This window comes from Balaenoptera physalus (genome assembly GCF_965194825.1).
Source record: "Balaenoptera physalus genome assembly, chromosome: 9".
Lineage (NCBI taxonomy): Eukaryota > Metazoa > Chordata > Mammalia > Artiodactyla > Balaenopteridae > Balaenoptera > Balaenoptera physalus.
In genome coordinates, this window is record NC_138888.1 from 32,021,685 (window position 1) to 32,044,482 (window position 22,798).

General features: G+C 37.9%; 1 protein-coding gene and 1 long non-coding RNA gene across 26 annotated transcripts in view; one reads left to right on the top strand and one right to left on the bottom strand.

Moving 5' to 3' along the window:
• EPB41L2 (erythrocyte membrane protein band 4.1 like 2) overlaps window positions 1-22,798 on the top strand; it is a 214,170-nt gene that overhangs the window by 110,907 nt on the left and 80,465 nt on the right. The window lies entirely within an intron of this gene.
• LOC309666952 overlaps window positions 1-22,798 on the bottom strand; it is a 31,436-nt gene extending 8,638 nt beyond the window's left edge. Inside the window, exons 1-2 of the long non-coding RNA XR_014267411.1 lie at window positions 12,963-22,798; window positions 16-12,926 (exon numbers count right to left, since the gene is read on the bottom strand). This is a non-coding gene — a long non-coding RNA (uncharacterized lncRNA). The remainder of the gene's footprint in view (window positions 1-15; window positions 12,927-12,962) is intronic.

Here is a 22,798-nt window from a genome sequence, read left to right on the forward strand (position 1 = left end):
GAATCTTGCCTTTACCTGTGAGTGTTGTTGAATTTATTTCACGGAAGCTCGAGCTGGGGCCATTCTTTCCATCCATCCTTTCCACAGCGGGATCAAGACTCTGTGGCCTAGTGGAAACATGTACAGAATTTATCATCCCTATTTACAGCACTTAAATATAATATGCTAACATTTGAATCTTAAGGGGATCAAATGCAATATAACATAATAAAATACAGTCTATAAGAAGCACTGGATTAGTCAGAAAGTTTCTTCATGCAAGGTGGCTAAATGATTAAAGTACTGAAAAATGATCTGTCAGATTCCTATTTTTATATTTGTTATATTCTGCAACAGAGTTTCACATCAACTCTGTTATGATTAGGAATATTATTCTTTTTTTAATTCTAGAGAGACAGCCTCAAAACTACTAACTGAACTACGTTTCATAACTGTGTGCTATATTTGCAGAATATGCCATTTTAACCTGTTTTGAGTTGTCTAGTTTTGTGCATCATCTAGTTATTAACATAGGAAAGAATTTGAGTCTTATTATGATCTGTTTATTATATTCATTGATCTCTTTCTATATTTCTGTCAGCAGCAATTTAAAGTGAATCAAATAGGAACACTCTAATAAGCTTTTCTTCTATAGCACAGAAAGCTTGTCTGAATCAAATGTCAAAAGTCACTGTAGGCAAATAGTTTACAGAGAATCTGCTAGCCTACAGAGATTTGCTGCTTATGGTTTTTTACATAAGTTTTAATGGAAATGGTATCTGACAGTTTCTTAAAAAGATACTTAGAAAAATTTGGTGTGCTCATCTGGCTAGAAGTTTGATACCAGCCTCTTTATATAATCTAACAGTTTTAGTCACTGCTGTTTTTTAAGAGGTTATAGTTTTCACAGATTTATTCCAAGTTTTGCTGTTCAAAGTGAATAAGAGAAAAAGCTGGACAAAAAGAATGTGGAGTTTCACTTCTTAAAAATTACTTTAGTGACTGGTTACTGACCTTCATTAGTGATGGTATATAATTTTTAAGAAAAATAGAAAGTTAAAGAAGTCATATTTCCACAGTATTTTATGAATTTGGCCTCAAAATAGTATTCATTTAAATATATATTGTGAGTTTAGAAGTAATTTTTGTCCCCCAATATTGATTTGTTTCCTGTCTGAGAAGATAAAGAGAAAAGTATAAGGTATAATTTGTCCTCTTAAATTGAGTATAGATTTTACTTTCAGAGGTAAACTTTACCTGTGAAACAAGAATATGCATATAGTTGATAAAATACTGTTTATGGTTTAGATAAAAGTACAGAAGTGCCAAGTTATTATGGGCTGGAGTTGGTAAGCAAATCTTCATTGAGGAGAAAGGAACTCTTAGACTTCGAAGAATGATGTACTTAGGAAAACTCGGCAATACTTAGCCTAGTACATTTTTCATTTGAAAATGGTTAAATAGTAAAATCCAAGCAGAAATTTGGGGTTATAAGAAAAGGCTTGAATGCCTACTTCCTTATATGTCAAGGATAGCATAATAAAATGTAAACTCTGTTAGGAGCAAACCATGCTGGCCAGCGCTGTCAGTTTTGGCCCAGGCTTTACGTGGCTTGGCTTTAACTAGGAATCCTATCCTCTTGCAAAGCCAGAATACCATTGGGGTTCAAATGGATTAATCTCTTCACTTCTGCTAAACGTTAAGAAGAGGTGGGCTTCCACCCATAGGAGAGGTTGGTTGCAAAGTAAACATAAAATATAAAAAAAATGCATGGACTCTATTGTTTACCCTTTTCCAGTCTGCTTTCCAAAATTTTGTTGGCACTGATTCCATTCTCTTTCTCGCTTTCCATTGTCAGGGGGGAAAAGAATATGTGCGTGTTGTGCTCATGTGTGCACTTAACCACCTCATTTTAGAATAGCTTCCATAGGGAGCAGAGCTAAATGTGTATTTTCAATCTACCATCTTTAATTAGAAATCTACTTTCTACTTAGGAAAATCTGGACACTGAGCCTGTTTTGTCACTAGGATAAAGTGAAGTGGGCCCTCTCCCTCAATATAGCCAGGACGTTTTCTGGGTATCTCATTATAACAAGACTTTTAATTGGTTGTGGTAGCTTTAGTAGCATCTGTTTTGACATTGTTCGTTGTTTTCTTACAGATGCTTTTTGTTAGTTTTCATTTTCTTGATTCACTATTTCCTGCAGGTGTCTAGATAGTCCATTTTGTTTTGCATGTGTGTTTAATTGGGCAGAGCAGAGGTAGGTCATAGGAGAAGAATGGATGGAAATGCTGTTCTACTTAACATATGTTATTTTGTTTTTTGCAATTAATAGGTATAGTTTAGTTCTTATCCACTTGGTTTGGGTCCTAAGCTATGTATTATGTAAAGTTTGTGGCTTTGTTCATCAAACATTTCTGGACCAAGCATTGGTGATAATGTTGGTGGAGGCGGGGTTGGTTCTTCAACAAGATCGGACTTGGGAGAATTTCACTGTGCAGGGTCTGATGCTCAGCATTGGGATGTATGTTAACTCTATTCACTGTGCCCGAGTCAGTCAGGCAGAGGAAAACTGCCCTTGCTGACCAGTTCTATAAATGTAGACATAAGAATTCCAGGAAATGAATTTACAGTGAGAGATAACTGCCAGGAAGAATGAAACATTTAGATTTATTGGTCATTTAATTCTTTCCTTCATAATAAGAAAGTTGTCAGATGGTGCTAAATCTCAGGATATCTTTGTGAGCATGAAATTCAGAGCAAGGGGTATTATATCAACATAGTAACAGGTGTCTTTTTTTTTTTTTTTTAAGAGATTTATTCCAGACTTTTATTTCTTAATTTCTTTTGAGACAGGTCTTCCATTGAAATCACTTCCAAAAACCCAGATTTATAGAATTGCCATTACATGATGCTATCTTTTTTTTAATTTAATTTAATTTAATTTATTTATTTTTAGCTGTGTTGGGTCTTCGTTTCTGTGCGAGGGCTTTCTCTAGTTGCGGCAAGTGGGGACCACTCTTCATCGCGGTGCGCGGGCTTCTCACTATCGCGGCCTCTCTTGTTGTGGAGCACAGGCTCCAGATGCGCAGGCTCTGTAGTTGTGGCTCACGGGCCCAGTCGCTCCGCGGCACGTGGGATCTTCCCAGACCAGGGCCCGAACCCGTGTCCCCTGCATTAGCAGGCAGATTCTCAACCACTGCGCCACCAGGGCAGCCCTAACAGGTGTATTTAGCCTCCTGTAGCTTGATCGAAAGCCACAGTGGAGGGTGAATACATCTGCCAGCAGGTCAAGAATAATTGTGCTTTCAGGCCAGGTTACCCTTCTTCCTAGTGATACTGCTAACTTCCCACTTTTAGTTCTCCCTATTCCTCCCCCTTCAGGAAGCCTCGTTGGATCTGTACATTTGTTGGATACATATACGTACACTCAACCACCTACCCTTTCTTCCCCTAACATTTTAGACCTTTTATTCCTGGGTCTCCTGCAGTCAGATTATTTCATCTATCACGTGTTGATTTTTACTTAGGTTTCCCAGTAAATGTTAAACTAACTCCAAATTCTGCTGGAAAACTTATGATGGACCTTAGTATTTACATTTGGGCATGTTACTGACCTAATAGGTGTGGGGATGGGATTTGAAGTTGGGAAGGGGAATGATTGGCCTGAAACCCATTTACCATGGAAAAATATTATTTCTGTTGGAAAAGATTCTGAATTTCAAGTAGCTGTCTGTCACACGTCACGCTGCATTTTATGGCAGAAGTAATATAGGAGGGCTTTGAGGTGACCATCTGGATATGTGAATACATATGTGCAGAGAAGCATTATAAAGGACATTTCCAGCTTATGAACAGGTTATATATATGTATACGTCAGTAAGTTATTTGGAGAGTATGTTTTCCCATGGAGATAAGGCACAAATGATTAGACTTTCAAGTCGATTTGTAAAAGTCTATAAAGTTTTTGAACTGAGTTCTGGGTGCTAAATCTTGGAGCAGGTGGATAAAGACAGAATTTCTACCCCACTTCTCTAATTCAGGCCAAAATTTAAAATCCCCCCTTTTTTTTTTTTTTTCATATTCTTCTCCTATTTCTTGTTGCTTTTTTCCCTAGACTTTCTTGTTCCTAGTTCCATGATGATATTCTGTTACTCTTTTGTAGTATCATAATACAAAAAATGTCCGATGCTTCCTGCTTACTTTTTCTCTGTCCAGAATTAAAATTCCTCTAGTTTCTCAAACGTACCCGATCTCTCACCTAAATAATGAGAGGATCCGCAATCTGAGTGAATGACTCCTGTGTGGATGATTACTTGTATTTGCCTTCTAGGAGGTATTTGCATTTTAACAGAAGCCTGTTCATGCTAAAGAATCATAAGTGGTAGAGTTTCACTCAGGAAGCCAAGGGAAATGAAAAAATGAAAGCAGTTTGTGAGGGCGGTAGAGGGCTGGGTTATTGGCCTTTGGATCAGGTGGACATACTGCTGGTAAGGTGGCCTTTTGGGGAGGCATACCCAAATGCTCCCTAACTTTCTTGCTTCTGAACCTCCATGTTTCTGATGCCTCACACTTTTTCTTCTTATGTAGTTGAAGTAGTTGCTTTGTGTGTGTTTTAAGTCAAAGTCTTGAAGACTCATCTGTTGCTCCCTACTTGCCCATGGTTAACAAAGACCTTGCCACTTCGTCTTTTGTTTTACTTTAGTTTGTTAGTCATCTACCGGGAATGAAAAACTTTTATTACCTGGGAAAAAAATGTCAAGCTTAATAGAAAGACTGCTGCCTCAGATCATTGTTTAAAAATTGAGATATCTCAAAATGAAATGTACTTTTTTTCCTCAGATTACCCAGAAGTTGCTTGTCATTGAGTTCAAGAATCAGAAATTCAGGTGGTGAGGTATAAGGAAATTACTGTTATTTCTTAAGAACCTTTTCAAGACCTCTTTCTTTGTATCAGATCCTGTTTGCCTCTGTTTTAAAATAATAATAAAGTAATAAAGTAAATATTTAAGTGATTAAGATTTTTCTGCGTTACAACTTGACTTCCACTTTGGTCAGTTGTTTAAAAATACTTGAAACACTCCTGGCCAGTAGAGGTAAGAATAGTTTCATTGGGCCTGATCTGTGATAAGATCTATAGTCAAACAGGTGTCTTGTGTTTTTCTATCTTGTGATTTCTTTCTCGAAGGTAGTCTCAAATACAGTTGTCATTAAAGATTGGCAGATAAGTTTTATGTTATCGGGCTATATGAAACAGTCTTTTAAAAAGGATTTTAAGTGAAAAGTTGAGCAATTGATGTATCAGTTAGTGCGTTGGGTCCTGGCTTTTGTGTCTGGGTCTTTGAAAGGGGCAAAAGGTGAGTATGCTCCTTTGGATGGTGCCTGGCCGGAGTGAAAACAGAAAGCTGATGGACTTGAGTGTGAGGGCAGGTAGTCTTACCATGGGAGAGGGGATCTGTTTGCCGACTTTGGTATCAGCCTTGCCTCATGGTCAGAATCCTTGGTTAAGCTTTTTGAAAATACAAGAGCACAGAGGCTTTTTTTTTTTTTAGGGCAGTGAAACTATTCTGTAAGATACTGTAATGGTGGAGACACGTCATCATACGTTTGTCCAAACCCATAGAATATACAAGACCAAAAGTGAGCCCTAATGTAAACTATGGACTTGGGGTGATTATGATGTGTCAGTGTAGGTTCATCAGTTGTAACAAATGTACCTCTCTGTGGGGAATGCTGATAATTCGGGAGGCCGTGCATGTCGGGGGGTAGAGGGTATATGGGAAATCTTTGGATCCTTTGCTCAATTTTCCTGTGAAGCTAAAACTGCTCTACAAAATAAAGTCTAATACAAAAATTAAAAAAAAATACAGATGCCCAGGTGCTATATTTGAAGATTCTGATTCAGTGGGTCTGATGCTGGACTCGAGCATCTGTGCAGCCAGACTTAAAAACTGCTTTGAGAGGCCATAACATGCTGCCTACCAAGGCACTCCCTGGCAGAGCACCTGCTCCCCAGGTATATGGTGAATTGATCAATTAGCTCCTCCTTGAAATATGAACATGGCTGGTGGGGAATTTTCCCCTAGTGGTAGGGAAGTGAGTGGAGTAGAGCTCCTACAGTAAGACTGCAGGAAGTCTTATTAAGTGTCTGTCTGGCTGAATTTGTCTGGTTCTGATTTGCTTTGAGCAATGCCCAACATATAGTAAGGGCTTAATAAATATTAGGTGCAATTATTATCATCATGATATTTTAAACTCCCGACTATATTTTTTCTCAGGATCTTACTATTTTTCTTGAACGTTTGATGAAAATGCTAACGTCCTTTGCCTTGGATGAATTCTCAATATCTTGCTATTATATTTTATCAATAACTTAGTGACTTGGAAGGTCCATAATATAAACATATACCACTTAAATAATCACGTTCACTTTGTAATTAAAAGAACTTGCTTCGATTCAAAAATCAAACGTTAGTATTTTTATAAGCAGGAGGAAAAACAAGATTTAAAAACAGTACACTTTATATTGAAAATTTTGAATAAACCCATCTCTACTGTCCAAGGACTTAACCCTCTTGTTGGAGAGTCAGAAGAGAAACATTGGCCGTAGCCAGCTGGATTAAGAAAACAACATCAAAGATCAATTTATATGCTTTAAGCTGTAGGAATAGAAATATAGTTGGATTTTGCATCTGAGAAATTGCAGGCTATTTGGCAGCTGTTCGCTTAGAGCAAATGAAGATTTAGATGATTTTTCCTCATATGCTACAATAGCATTACATTAAACTTTTATTACCAAAGGAAGGCATTTAAGGGACCACATTTTATGAACAGCTGAGCAACCGACACATATTAGAACTGACAGAGGTGTTTATTATTCCTTATCGTTTAGTTAAAGCGAAAAAATAAGTATAATTCCTTGTGTAAAATGTGTGTGTGGATATTTACATTTCACCAATAAATAGTTTGCTTAACAAGCTTCACGATCCATCGCTCTGGAGGTTTGTGTGAGATTTTTCTGAAGCTCCATTCCAGAGCTTGGCTTTCAGATTACCCTGGAGCGAGCATATTGGTGAGAGGAGTAGACTTGGCTTCTGGAATAGCCATCGGCAGGCCGGTCCTGCAGCTGGAGATAGAAGTCCTCCAAGAGGACACCCTTTGGTTAGCTAGCTGATTCTTGTGTCCTGAAAACAGATGAAAACCTCTGGTTTGTGGAAAATAAAAACTATAACCACCTTAGAAATGAAGGTTGTGGCTATGGATGAAAGAGTAAAAGTTTGATGTTTTATTTATTAAAAATAAAATTAACATTTGTTTGCCATTTTCCGTATACCATAAAGATGAAACATATTTTTCTATCTTGTTTGCGATCTAAACTTACCTGGTTGCTTATGAGATGAATTGCGTACTCAGTTAAGAATTATGAAACATTTCAAACACCAGCAGACTGGCGTAGAAAAGCATGCCATCTCAATACTGCATTTGGACTTGCATAGAATGGGAATCACTGAGCTCATGAAATAGGGTTTTATAATATAGAAGAAAGGCAAGCTCCTCTGTTCTTCAGGAGTTAATTAAGGTATGCATGTGATTTTATTAAAGGTGAGCATGTATGCATCTAGCTACACTAGGGTTTCCTTTAATATTATTGCAGGACACAGTTACTGGAGAGTATTGTGCGGTGCGTTCTGGTCTAGTGTGTGTTTTGTAGCAGCTTTTTAATTTTTATTTCTAGCACCTAAAACTATATTGAATAGTATTTTATGTCATTCATGTCAACAACACTGCAGAATTTCCTCAATGTTGAAGCATAATTCCTTGAATCCTGTGGAATGGAAAGAAATAGAAAGTCTGTAATGAACTATGAGAGGATTTTTCTTTTTCTTCCCTCTTCTTTTAGAGGCTGGTCTTGAAGGAATACTATATAAGAAAGATTTCTGCTTATCATTCTTGGTAGTGTCTTTTAAGAAACCTACATGCTTATGTAATTTTGATAATGCATGCCTGTCTGTCGGTCTATCTATTGATATACATATATACAAATTTTTCCTGATCGTTAATGAAAATTAAGTTTGGAAATTTTTTTTCAACTACTCAAAGAAAAAACAATAGGTATGTGTGTGTGTGTATACATGTGTATGTGTATATATATACACATATTTATTTATATATACTATACGTGTGTACGTTTATATATTTTTTATATAATACACTTTTTTCAAACTTAATAATGATCAGGGAACTTTAAAATCTTCCTTTATTATAAATGTCTCATTTACTTCTGGAGTTACATTTTGAATACACATATACACAATCATTGGATGTGGTTTCTTTCTTCCTTTTTGCCAGGATTTGAATGAACTTTGGGACAGAGGTGTGTCATTCAGATTGGTAGGAAAAGAATGATCCGATAAATGATGCCCTGAGACTTTTTAAGACACTCCTTTCCCCTTCTGTTTGGTTATCTTTGATTTCCTCCACCTCCCATGACAGTGTCTCAGTTGTTGTGTTTGCTCTGTGCATACCTTTCTTTCCTTGGCCTTTTATACTTGCACAGTGTAGTTCAGAGCTACCGCGAAATACATAGCTCAAGGGCTGTGATGTGTGGATCGCATTGTACGCTTCCCAGCACTGTCTTCTCAGTGCACAATAAGTGCAGTGTGGAGGGGCCTACACGGAGACAGTGATGGTGTTTTATAAAACGCCAGTGGTGTGTGGTGTTGACTGCAATCCGCCGGGTAAGCAGTTGCACAAATTCCTCCAAGTTGAGAGGCCTCCAGAAATGTCATGTTTTGGCCTCAATAATGAATGCCACAAATAACAGCACAGGCACGGGGAACTTCGTTCAGCGTCTCAGATTCCAGGCTGCCTTTCTTCCGCTCGGTTTGCTATAAATTGCTCTCCTCCCCAACCCCTCCCAAAGAAAGTTCCCCAAAGCTAGCCTTCCGATCCTTGAATAATATATATTAAATCCACCTAAATTATCTTGTTTTGTCTCTGTTTCGTTTTCTTGTTGAAAATTTCAACCCACTGATTTTATACTACTGTTCAATGGTGTAAGTGAGGTTAGGGAGAGGCAGACAGGGGCAAAGTAGATTGTAAAGCTTGTTGGCATTTAATATAGAAGGTAAGATTTCTTTTTGAAGTGTACTTGGCAAGTTGATTAACTGTTGTATGGTTTTAATTGTTTAATTAACTGGTCCTACATTATCAGAATAGAGATGAACACAGTTTGTACTCTATAAAGATTCTAGTGTAAGATGGGATATAAAGCAAAGGCATGCTTCAGATAGCAAGAAGAAATAACAGCGACTGATGTCTTAGGGCAAGAATGTGTAAAGACTGCAAAATCCCACTGTCCCCTTTTGCATAAAGGTGGTTCATGGTCAGCTCTTAAGAGAAAGGGGCAGATTGGCTTTTCTGCTGACGTCTTTCCTCTAGTTCCCAAGAAGTATTTGGAAATGCTCTAATTACTAAGGAAGAGTCTAAGTACAATGTAGAATTGTGAAAATAAAATACAGGACTCTGGCTGTTCTTCTTCTAGAATCTAGTTGGCAGTGTGTGTTTGGCTTAGTTCCTTGAATATCTGTGGGTTGGTAGTCCATGAGCTAGAGCCAGGGAATTGCATAAGACTGAGAGCCAGAAGACCTGATTTCTAGACTCAACTCTGCCAACTTTTTGGCTGGCATTATAGCACCAAGCCGTTGCATCCAGCATATCTTTTGGCCTACGAGTGAGTGAAGTGAATCAATGAGGTACTGCTGTAGGAGACATTAAAATGAGTCAGACATACTTTAGCTTAAAGAACCCAGTTTTCAAAAGTAGTAAGTATCAAAAGGAGTAGAACGACAGGCCCTTTGGTGGGGCTAAGGGCGGACTCTGGGAGGGCTCACACCAAGGAGTACTTCCCAGAACTTCTGCTGTCCTTGTCCCCGCGATGAGCCCCAGCCACCCCCCTCCCCACACCCCCGCCTCTGCAGGAGCCCTTCAGCTCTAGCAGCTGTGTGGCTGACAGGGGCTTGGTGCTCCGGCCATGTGTCAGGCCTGAGCCTCTGAGGTGGGAGAGCCGAGTTCAGGACACTGGTCCACCAGAGACCTTACAGCCTCACATAATATCAAACGGTGAGAGCTCTTATAGAGATCTCTGTCTCAACGCTAAGACCCAGCTCCACCCAAAGGCCAGCACGCTTCAGTGCTGGATGCCCCATGCCAAACAACTAGCAAGACAGGAACACAACCCCACCCATTAGCAGAGAGGCTGCCTAAAATCGTAATAAGTTCACAGACACCCCAAAACACACCACCGGACGCGGTCCTGACCACCAGAAAGACAAGATCCAGCCCCACCCACCAGAACACAGGCACCAGTCCCCTCCACCAGGAAGCCTACACAAGACACTGAACCAACCTCACCCATCGGGAGCAGACACCAAAAACAACGGGAACTGCGAACCTACAGCCTGTGAATAGGAGACCCCAACACAGTAAGTTAAACAAAATGAGAAGACAGAGAAATATGCAGAAGATGAAGAAGCAAGGTAAAAACCCACCAGACCAAAACAAATGAAGAGGAAATAGGCAGTCTACCTGAAAAGGAATTCAGAGGAATGATAGTAAAGATGATCCAAAATCTTAGAAGTAGAATGGAGAAAATACAAGAAACGTTTAACAAGGATCTAGAAGAACTAAAGAGCAAACAATGATGAACAACAGAAGAAATGAAATTTAAAATTCTCTAGAAGAAATCAGTGGCAGAATAACTGAGGCAGAAAAATGGATAACTGACCTGGGAGATAAAATAGTGGAAATAACTACCATAGAGCAGAACAATGAAAAAACAATAAAGAGAATTGAGGACAGGCTCAGAGACGTCTGGGACAAAATTAAATGAACCAACATACGAATTATAGGGGTCCCAGAATAAGAAGAGAAAAAGAAAAGGTCTTAGAAAATATTGAAGAGATTATCATTGAAAACTTCCCTAACATGGGAAAAGAAATACTCAAGTCCAGGAAGCACAGAGAGTCCCATACAGGATAAGTCCAAGGAGAAACACACCAAGACACATATTAATCAAACTATCAAAAATTGTAAAATACAAAGAAAAAATATTAAAAGCAGAAAGTGAAAAGCAACAAATAACATACAAGGGAATCCTCATAAGGTAAACAGCTGATCTTTCAGCAGAAACTCTTCAAGCCAGAAGGGAGTGACAGGACATATTTAAAGTGATGAAAGGGAAAAACCTACAACCAAGATTACTCTACCCAGCAAGGATCTCATTCAGATTCGATGGAGAAATTAAAACCTTTACAGACAAGCAAAAGCTAAGAGACTTCAGCACCACCAAACCAGCTTTACAACAAATGCTAAAGGAACTTCTCTAGGCCGGAATACAAGAGAAGAAAGACCTACAAAACAATTAAGAAAATGGTAATAGGAACGTACATATCGATAACTACTTTAAATGTAAATGGATTAAATGCTCCAACCAAAAGACGTAGACTGGCTGAATGGATACAAAAACAAGACCTGTATATATGCTGTCTACAAGAGACCCACTTCAGACCTAGGGCCACATATCGACTGAAAGTGAGGGGATGGAAAAAGATTCCATGCCAATGGAAATCAAAAGAAAGCTGGAGTAGCAATTCTCCTATCAGACAAAATAGACTTTAAAATAAAGACTATTACAAGAGACAAAGAGGGACACTACATAATGATCAAGGGATCAATCCAAGAAGAAGATATAACAATTGTAAATATTTATGCACCTAACATAGGAGCACCTCAATATATAAGGCAAATGCTAACAGCCATAAAAGGGGAAATCAACAGTAACACAGCAACAGTAGGGGACCTTAACACCGCACTTTCACCAATGGACACATCATCCAAAATGAAAATAAATAAGGAAACCCAAGCTTTAAAAGACACATTAGACAAGATGGATTTAATTGATATTTATAGGACATTCCATCCAAAAACAACAGAATACACTTTCCTCTCAAGTGCTCATGCAGCATTCTCCAGGATAGATCATATCTTGGGTTACATATCAAGCCTTGGTAAATTTAAGAAAATTGAGATCGTATCAAGTATCTTTTCTGACCACAATGCTATGAGACTAGATATCAATTACAGGAAAAAATCTGTAAGAAATACAAACACATGGAGGCTAAACAATACACTACTTAATAACCAAGAGATCACTGAAGAAATCAAAGAGGAAATCAAAAAATACCTAGAAACAAATGACAGTGAAAACACGATGACCCAAAACCTATGGGATGCAGCAAAAGCAGTTCTAAGAGGGAAGTTTATAGCAATACAATCCTACCTCAAGAAACAAGAAAAATCTCAAACAATCTAACCTTACACCTAAAGGAACCAGAGAAAGAAGAACAAAAAAACCCCAAAGTTAGCAGAAGGAAAGAAATCATAAAGATCAGATCAGAAATAAATGTGACAGAAATGAAGGAAACAATAGCAAAGATCAATAAAACTAAAAGCTGGTTCTTTGAGAAGATAAACAAAATTGATAAACCATTAGTCAGACTCATCAAGAAAAAAGGGAGAAGACTCAAATCAACAGAATTAGAAATGAAAAAGGAGAAGTAACAACTGGCACTGCAGAAATACAAAGGATCATGAGAGATTACTACAAGCAACTCTATGCCAATAAAATGGACAACCTGGAAGAAATGGAGAAGTTCTTAGAAAAGCACAACCTTCCGAGACTGAACCAGGGAGAAATAGAAAATATAAACAGACCAATCACAAGCACTGAAATTGAAACTGTGATTAAAAATCTTACAACAGGGCTTCCTGGTGGTGCAGTGGTTAAGAATCTGGCTGCCAATGCAGGGACATGGGTTCGAGCCCTGGTCCAGGAAGATCCCACATGGCGCAGAGCAGTGAAGCCTGTGTGCCACAGCTACTGAGCCTGTGCTCTAGAGCCTGCGAGCCACAGCTACTGAGCTCACATGCCACAAGTGCTGAAGCCTGCAGGCCTAGAGCCCGTGCTCTGCAACAAGGGAAACCACTGCAATGAGAAGCCCGCGCAACACAACGAAGAGTAGCCCCCACTCACCGCAACTAGAGAAAGCCCGCACACAGCAACAAAGACCCAATGCAGCCAAAAATAAATTAAAAAAAAAAAAAAAATCTTCCAGCAAACAAAAGCTCAGGACCAGATGGCTTCACAGGTGAATTCTATCAAACATTTACAGAAGAGCTGACACATATCTTTCTCAAACTCTTCCAAAATATAGTAGAGGGAGGAACACTCCCAAACTCATTCTACGAGGCCACCATCACCCTGATACTAAAACCAGACAAAGATGTCACAAAAAAAGAAAACTACAGGACAGTATCACTGATGAACATAGATGCGAAAATCCTCAACAAAATACTAGCAAACAGAATCCAACAGCACATTAAAAGAATCATACACCATGATCAAGTGGGGTTTATCCCAGGAATTCAAGGATTCTTCAATATATGCAAATCAATCAATGTGATACACCATATTAACAAATTGAAGGAGAAAAACCATATGATCATCCATCTCAATTAATGCAGGAAAAGCTTTTGACAAAATTCAACACCCATTTATGATAAAAACCCTTCAGAAAGTATGCATAGAGGGAACTTACGTTAACAGAATAACGGCCATATGTGACAAACCCACAGCCAACATCGCTGTCGATGAAAAACAAACTATTTCCACTAAGATCAGGAACAAGACAAGTTTGCCCACTCTCACCACTGTTATTCAACATAGTTTTGGAAGTTCTAGCCACAGCAATCAGAGACTAAAAAGAAATAAAAGGAATCCAAATCGGAAAAGCAGTACAACTGTCACTTTGCAGATGACATGACACTATACATAGAGAATCCTAAATATGTTACCAGAAAACTACTAGAACTAATGAATGAATTTGGTAAAGTAGCAGGATACAAAATTAATGCACAGAAATCTCTTGCATTCCTATACACTAATGGTGAAAAATCTGAAAGAGAAATTAAGGAAACACTCCCATTTACCATTGCAACAAAAAGAATAATATACCTAGGAATAAACCTACCTGAGGAGACAAAAGACCTGTATGCAGAAAACTATAAGACACTGATGAAAGAAATTAAAGATGATACAAACAGATGGAGAGATATATCACGTTCTTGGATTGGAAGAATCAACATTGTGAAAATGACTCTACTACCCAAAGCAATCTACAGATTCAGTGCAATCCCTATGAAACTACCAATGGCATTTTTTACAGAACTAGAACAAAAAATTTCACAATTTGTATGGAAACACAAAAGACCCCGAATAGCCAAAGCAATCTTGAGAAAGAAAAATGGACCTGGAGGAATCAGGCTCGCAGACTTCAGGCCATACTACAAAGGTACAGTAATCAAGACAGTATGGTACTGGCACAAAAACAGAAATATAGATCAATGGAACAGGATAGAGCCTAGAGAAATCCACACACATGTGGTCACCTTATCTTTGATAAAGGAGGCAGGAATATACAAGGGAGAAAAGACAGCCACTTCAATAAGTGGTGCTGGGAGAATTGGACAGCTACATGTAAAAGAATGAAATTAGAACACTCCCTAACACCATACAGAAAAATAAACTCAAAGTGGATTAGAGACCTAAACGTAAGTGCAGACACTATAAAACTCTTAGAGGAAAACGTAGGCAGAACACTCTATGACATAAGTTACAGCAAGATTCTTTTTGACCCACCTCCTAGAGAAATGGAAATAAAGACAAAAATAAATGGGACCTAATGAAACTTAAAAGCTTTTGCACAGCAAAGGAATCCATAAACAAGACGAAAAGACACCCCTGAGAATGGGAGAAAATATTTGCAAATGAAGCAACTGACAAAAGATTAGTCTCCAAAATTTACAAGCAGCTCATGCAGCTCAATATCAAAAAAACAAACAACCCAATCCAAAACTGGGCAGAAAACCTAAACAGACATTTCTCCAAAGAAGATATACAGATTGCCAACAAACACATGAAAGGATGCTCAACATCACTAATCATGAAAGAAATGCAAATCAAAACTGCAATGAGCTATCACCTCACACTGGTCAGAATGGTCATCCTTAAAAAATCTACAAACAGTAAATGCTGGGGAGTGTGTGGAGAAAATGGAACCCTCTTGCACTGTTGGTGGAAATGTAAATTGATACAGCCACTATGGAGAACAGTATGGAGGTTCCTTAAAAAACTAAAAATAGAACTACCACACGACCCAGCAGAGAGAAAACCATAATTCAAAAAGAGTCATGTACCACAATATTCATTGCAGCTCTGTTTACAGTAGCCAGGACATGGAAGTAACCTAAGTGTCCATCGACAGATGAATGGATAAGGAAGATGTGGCACATCCATTCAGTGGTATGTTAGTCAGCCATGAAAAAGAAATTGAGTTATTTGTAGTGAGGTGGATGGACCTAGAGACTGTCATACAGAGTGAAGTAGGTCAGAAAGAGCAAAACAAGTACCGTATGCTAACACATATATATGGAATCTAAAAAAAATGGTTCTGAAGTACTTTGGGGCAGGACAGGAATAAAGACCGACGTAGAGAATGGACATGAGGACATGGGGAGGGGGAAAGATAAGCTGGGACCAAGTGAGAGAGTGGCATGGACGTATATACACTACCAAATGTAAAATAGATAGCTAGTGGGAAGTAGCCACATAGCACAGGGAGATCAGCTTGGTGCCTTGTGTCCACCTAGAGGGATGGGATAGGGAGGGTGGGAGGGAGACACAAGAGGGAGAAGATATGGGGATATATGTATATGTATAGCTGATTGACTTTGTTATACAGCAGAAACTAACACACCATTGTAAAGCAATTATACTCCCAATTAAGATGTTAAAAAAAAAAAAAAGGAGTAGAAGTTAAGAGTAAGCAGCATAGATGTGAAATAAAGTGCCTGAAGGAGAAAGATGAATATTGGGAGCTTGGAATAGGCTTCACAGAGGAGAATTTGGAGATTGGTCTAGAGGTCGGCTTTCAACAGTTGGAAATAAATGTAGGAAAGAAATTTAGAGTATGCCTTGGCAAGTCAGTAGACCTTTTTATCTGGGACAGGCAGCTATGACAACTAATGAACCAGCTACATATACTGATATCTTAGGTGCACATTGTAAAGCAAAATATCTGTGTATTCTGCTTGGTTGACAAATGTGTGTTTGTAGTCCTTCCATGCACTAGAATTCAAGTTGTTTATAAAAAATGAAAAGAATGATAATAGGAGAAAATTGCCTTCCTGGATAGAAATGTAGAGTACTAATGTTTATATATATTGCAGGTAAGAATTCAGCTCTTTGAAAGAGTGGTCCACAACCTTTTTGGCACCAGGGCCCAGTTTTGTGGAAGACAATTTTTCCACGAACAGGGTCGGGGAGGCAGGGGCGGATGGTTCAGGTGGTAACGCAAGCAATGGGGAGCGGCAGATGAAGCTTCGCTCCCTTGCCCGCTGATTACCTCCTGCTGTGCGGCCTGCAGTTGGGGATGCCTGCTTTAAAAGAAATTCAGGGAATCAGACTGAAAAGTTAGAGCAGTTAAGCTGTCTCCAACCTCAGTTTTCTTATTGTGAAATGAGATTAGATGAAATAACTGTGAAAGCTCTTTATAATGATATTTAAAATCAGTTATTATTTTAGAACAGCCCAGAAAGGTCCTGTGCTTTCAGCTGCCTTTTAGTGCATTCACGTAATGTGCCAAACATTTTATTAAGTACTTTAAATATACTTCATTCAATTCTCTGATCACCATCATAAGGTGAATATTTTTATTTTAAAGAGAGGAAACTGAGACAAAATGAAGTTAAATAACTTGCCTGAGGTTACACAGCTGTTAAGAGGTGGGGCTGGCGTTCAAATCTATGTTATTACCATTCTGCTGTGGTATGTTTCTAAGAAACTGTTGAGACTTGAAGATTTTCATGAAAGGTGGTACATACCAGAATCTGGGAGAGGAGAAGGAACAATTTCATCTTGCATGACCCCATACATTTTTTTTTTTGCCACACTGCGTAGCATGTGGGATCTTGGTTCCCTGATCAGGGATTGAACCCGTGCCCCCTGCAGTGGAAGCGTGGAGTCCTAACCAGTGCCACCAGGGGGAATCCCCCCCCCCACAAACACACACATATTTTTATGTACTTGCATTGTGAGTTGTGTCTTGGTTCCTCTTCCCCAAATGATGAGAATTTTTATTTATGGAGTGAGTTGCGAACAGCATGAAGGCAAAAAAGAAGTTGTGAGCCACTGGGTCTTATTGCTGTCACAGCACACTCAGGCAAGTTTGATTACAGATTAATGCTTATAAAATGTAATAACTTGGTCCATTTAATGTATATTATTTAGTATGCCTCCTGAGTATTTGATGTGTTTTCTTTATGAGATAAGAAGAAATGTACTATTTTGTTTGCCTTTTTGAATTAGCTTACAAGGCAGATCAGTTTTAGGTTTTTAAAGAATAACTTCTCTGGGTTTTCTGTTACAATTTTCTTTCTCTACTCCTTGTTATTCCCTGTCTCATGTTTCTTTCCTTCTTGTCTTGATGGCTTTATAATGTCTATTATTTTAAAATAATGCATGCCAAAATCTTTTGAATGTTAATGTTTGTAAATATTTAATGGAATAAAGTGATTGTAGGTTAATGGGTTTTATTTTATCTGGCTAGAAATCCATTGGGTTTTCTTAATTTGAGACTTTCAGCATTTATCAGCCATTACTCTTTTAACATTGCCTCTCCCTTATTCTGTTGTCTTCATGTAGAATTCTGGGGAGGTATATATAGACCCCTTCTTCTATCTTACATGTCTGTGAATTTCTTTCATAGTGTTCATCTGTCTGTGCTGTATTCTGGATAATTTTTTCAGATCTATCTTCCAGTTCACCGGTTTTCTCTTTAACTCTATCAAGCCCTGTCCATTTGGATTATAATTTAATTAGTATAGCTTTATTTCTAGATGTTCTAATTGGTTCTTTTAAGAATCTGCTTTTTGATAGTTGCTTTTTCCTTGATATTTTAAAATATTCATTTATTTCTTTCAGCATATAGAAACATACTAATTTTGTGTTCTGTACTTGGTAATTCCATTGTCTTCAGTCTCTGAATAACTGATTCTGATACCGTGTCTGATGGTCAATAATAGTAACTGGTTTCCTTGTGTGTTTTTGATTTTTTTGATTATGCTTGTTGGGATTTTATCTATGGGAATCATTTGCTTTAGCCAGACATTTGGGTACTCCAATCCTGGACCAGTTTAAACTGAATTCTCTCTTGTGTCAGTTTGGAATAAAAAAGATAATGTTATTAACAGTCTCCAAATCTGCTTGAGGACCATGTCATGGTAATTTTTCTCTCTCTCGTTTCTTGAGGTAGCGTCTGTAGATCAGTAATTCTGATGTGGAATAAGTTAGTAAGTGTTGTATTAAAGAAAGATAGTAGTTTATTTAGCCAAATAATTTTGGTAAACATCAGGTTGAATGATGATAAACAAGTTTTTTTTATTTTCCCACCATAGAGCTTCTCAGGGTATCTTATATGCAAATAGGAGTTTTGATGCTCAGTAGTTGTGTACATTAGGCAGAATTTTCCTTGTCCCACTCTACTCCCTTTTTTGGGGATTTGGGTGTATATGTGAAGCATCTCATGGGACCAATGGGAACAATAGAGCATACTTTGGCAAATATAAGTCTGCCCCCGATACCCTTGGCTTCTGCATACTGCCTTCTCACTGGCTCTCCCTCTGTGTTTACACACTCTGTGGCTCTGTATGTATGAGTATGTGTGTGTACGAGTGTGTGTGTGTATATCTATCTTGTATTTAAACTCCCTGAAGGAAGATGTGGTTGTATCTGGTAATCTTTATCCCCAGAGTAAGACATTGTCGTTGGGTAGAGCTCTTATATCTCATAGGCCACTGGTCAGTGTTCTTTGGACAAGTTGGACCAGGTACCTAGTTCAGTCTAGAGGGGTAGACTCATAGGACTTTTTTTTCAGGGGGGGTAGGTTTCGTTTTTATTTTCTGTGTCTACCATTCTAATGTAAAGTTCCTGAGACCACCATATGTGTCTTATTTATGGTTCTTTCCTCAATGTCTTAACATAGGAACTGATATATATTAGATACAGAATTAGTATATGTGGAGCTTTTTAGCCTGGCAAGCCCTTGCGGTCACCTGAGAGTTCATCGTTCTGTAACCTCCAGTATCTTTTGAATAGAAACTGGTTCTGTCAGACTTTATAAACATCCAAAGTGAAAAGTAAGTTCTTTTGAATATGCTATTACTTTATCTTAAAAGATCATTTCCTTGTTTAAGATTCATTTCAGATGCCACAGTCTTGGTGAAGCTATGATATTTCTTTTTTTTTTTTTTTTTTGGTAATTTAACTTTTTATTTAAAAATAAATTTAGGCTTACAGAAAAGTTGCATACACCCAAAGCTATGGTATTTCTCAGATGCTGTTACTATTCCATTCTTGGTGTTCCTCCATGCACTTTGTACGTGCATCTTTCAGTACACGCCTCATAGTATTGTTGCTTTTTTGTCTTCCCAGCCAGCCTTTGAGTACACTGAGGGTGGAGATGCTGAATGGAAGCTTAAGTAATACGTGCACGTAGTTAAGATCTTATCAAGCATTTAAAATACCTGTTTCCTGGAAAAGGGAAGGAGAGAATCATAGAGAGGCAGTCTGTGCATCTAGAAGATATTTTGGTGTTTGTTAGATGTGGGCTAATGAAAGACAGTTGGGAAGAGAATTCAGCTGTGATTGAGCGAGGCACTTGGTGTGGCACTTTGACATACACTCTCTTACTGGGTTAATTTGACCCTCACAGTGAGCTGTGAGAGAGCTGCGATCTCATCTTACAGTTAAGGAGACTAAGTGGTTCGCCCACGGTCACACTCGTCCAGTAATAGTAAACAGCTTACACAACGTCGAACGAGGGAGGGACTGAGTCTGACTGCAGCCCCATGCGGACGCGTCTTCCCTCTGCTGCCCAGCGGTACCAACACCAGATTGCGGTGGTGAGCTTTGCGGATGTTGTAATCTTTTAGGGGAATGCTGTCCATGAGAGCATGTTTCTATTTTTGAAATGGAAACCAGTGAGAACGTATGGTTTATTAATAAAAATTGACTGTAAGCCAATGTTAGAATGTGTTTTTCTCTTTGAACTGAGGTTTGTATGTATAAACATCAGTTGTTTTGACTGTCCTTTTTACCCTAATTTCAAATAGCATTGCAACCAAATAAACTAGCATGAATCTCCTTCGACGCTGTCACGTTTCTCCATGATTTCTACGGCTAATCAATTTCAGTAGTTAGCTTATTTGAAAGTAGTTGTCATTTAGTCAGAGGTTTCCTAGAAGTAATAAGTTTGTTTGGAAACTATATCTGATTAAACGCCAACTTCTTATATAAGCTTCCTTTGAGTTCTTAGTGTCTTTCTAAATAAGAAGATAATCTCTGCTTCATAGTAGTAGAATATCTTCTGTGACTCATTTGTACCTCATTATAAACACATAGTGTGTGATGAACAAGTAGATAGATGTGGCAAGAGCTGTAATAGTTTTCTCCCTTTGTTATCTTAGATAAAGACACTTCCTAATTACAAAGTAGGCACTGAAATTATAACTATGGTCAGTCACTATGAGCCTGAGTGGGTAAATGTCACCTCATTTAAAAGAAGTATGTCACACAGAGTACACTGTAATATTGTATTTTTAGTTGATTCAACAAGCACCTATTATGCTGGGCAATTACTCACTGGAGATTGAGGAGTGAACAATGTTGTTGAAATTAATGTCAGAGAAAGCGAAGTCTATCTTGGATTATTGATTACCTTTGAAATATTCTTTGCTGTTGTTTGCAACCAAATCTCCTCACATCTACTCCAGGCTCTTAGGAAGAAGAGATAATGGATTTTACTGCACATTTAAGAAAGTAACAATCATGATATGAGTCACCTTCTCCTCATGAAGTTAATTTAAAATACTTCCAAACTCAGTCTTAATTATTTAGATTAATCATTGCATGCAGACCAGATAGTTTGAAATTCAGAACCTTTCATTTTAAAAGTTCAACACAAAATTTCATGTAAGTGAAGTTAGTCATTTTTCATGTTATAAAGCTCTCCAGCTTATAATAATAAGAGCCAATATTGGTTAAACCCTTACTATGTGCCACACACTGTTCTAAGCTCTCATTATGTATTATAACTCATTGAGTACTTACCACGTCCTCTGTGGTATATTCTGTTATCCCCATTTCACAGATGTACAAATTAAGGCAAATAGAAGTTAAGTGTCTTGTCCCTGGTCACATAGATTATAAATAATGGAAAGGTATTTAAAACTTTGGTATTTGGAATCCAGAGCCCAGTACTCTTATTTACTACACTATTATTTGCATGTACTTAAATATGTGGACACATAAACACATATCTGTTTTACATGTACTTAGTCATTTTTTGAATCTTTAGTGATGTGGATAGCACATTTCTTGAAATGTTGAAATAATGTAATCTGTGTGGCATTCTCCCTTTTCCCTCTACTATTTAATGTAATTCTACCTTTTAATAAAAAAAAGTTACTATAAAAAGTTTGATAATAAAAGTTGCAGATTCTCCTTCGCAGGTCCTTCAGGCATGGATTTCTTACCTGTGGTTCAACAAGAGGAGGAAGAAAAGGTTAGAGGAGAGAAACGCACTCTTGAATTGAGTTTCTGTGAAGACTTTATCTTTTGAAACCCCTTATCAGAGTTGTCCTGATTGGAAATTGAAATGTCTTTTATATCTCGTTCCATTTTTAAAGATGTTTGTGTGGGAAACATTCATTTTCACACACTGGATGAACTAACTAGTAGACATTTTGATAGTGTGAGGGCATTCATCTTGAAGATGAACAAGTCTGCTGGCTTGTTTCTTTCTCACGCTCAGTCCAGGGGTTGCTTATATCCACGCAGGGCAGGGAGGCATGTGTCTAACCTGACTTTGCAGTTGGGGGTTCCCAGGGCCGTGCATCTTAGTTGGAGTCACCACTTTATGTTTTGCCATTGATTAAATAATGAGCTTTTCTTCTATGGCTGTCACAGGCTTTGTATCTCTGTTCATAGCAGCTTCTTCAATTAAAAAAAAAATAAAACACAACAAAGCAAGGCAAAAATAGGTTAAATCCTTAGAGGCAGCTCATTTACTGTCTCAGTTCCTTTCCCTTCTATTTTTAAGATTTGTTCTAAAGAGTGAATCATTCTTGAGAAAGAGTGTAGCTTGTATTGAAAAACATAATTTCTACTCTACAAATATCTTGGAACAAAAATCAAACCTAAGTGCTGATGGGATGAATCGTGTTAGGATACGTTGAGGAATGGAGCTAAATGATTTTCCTGGGGAGAGTATACCTTGTAGACATGACATGAGCCATCTTGAGGAACTGAGGGAGGCAGCTTGGACATACTTTTGAACTATTTGAAAAACAAATAAGTGAACTCTTAGCATTTTACTTTTTTTAGTTTTTGAAATATTGACATGGAGTAACAGTAAAGCATAGAGGCTGATCGTGTTTTTGTTTTAGAATTTATGCTTTATGTGTGTGTTGGAGTCTAAAGTGAAAAAGTTATGAATCACTTTTTGGTATTGTTATAAAAGAGGATTGGAATATAAATATTTCATATTAATTTATGCTAAATAATGTTATCTGATATGATGCCCTTGGTTTACAGTACTCATGGACTCATTAGTGCTTGAAAAGTAAAGATATTATTCTTTT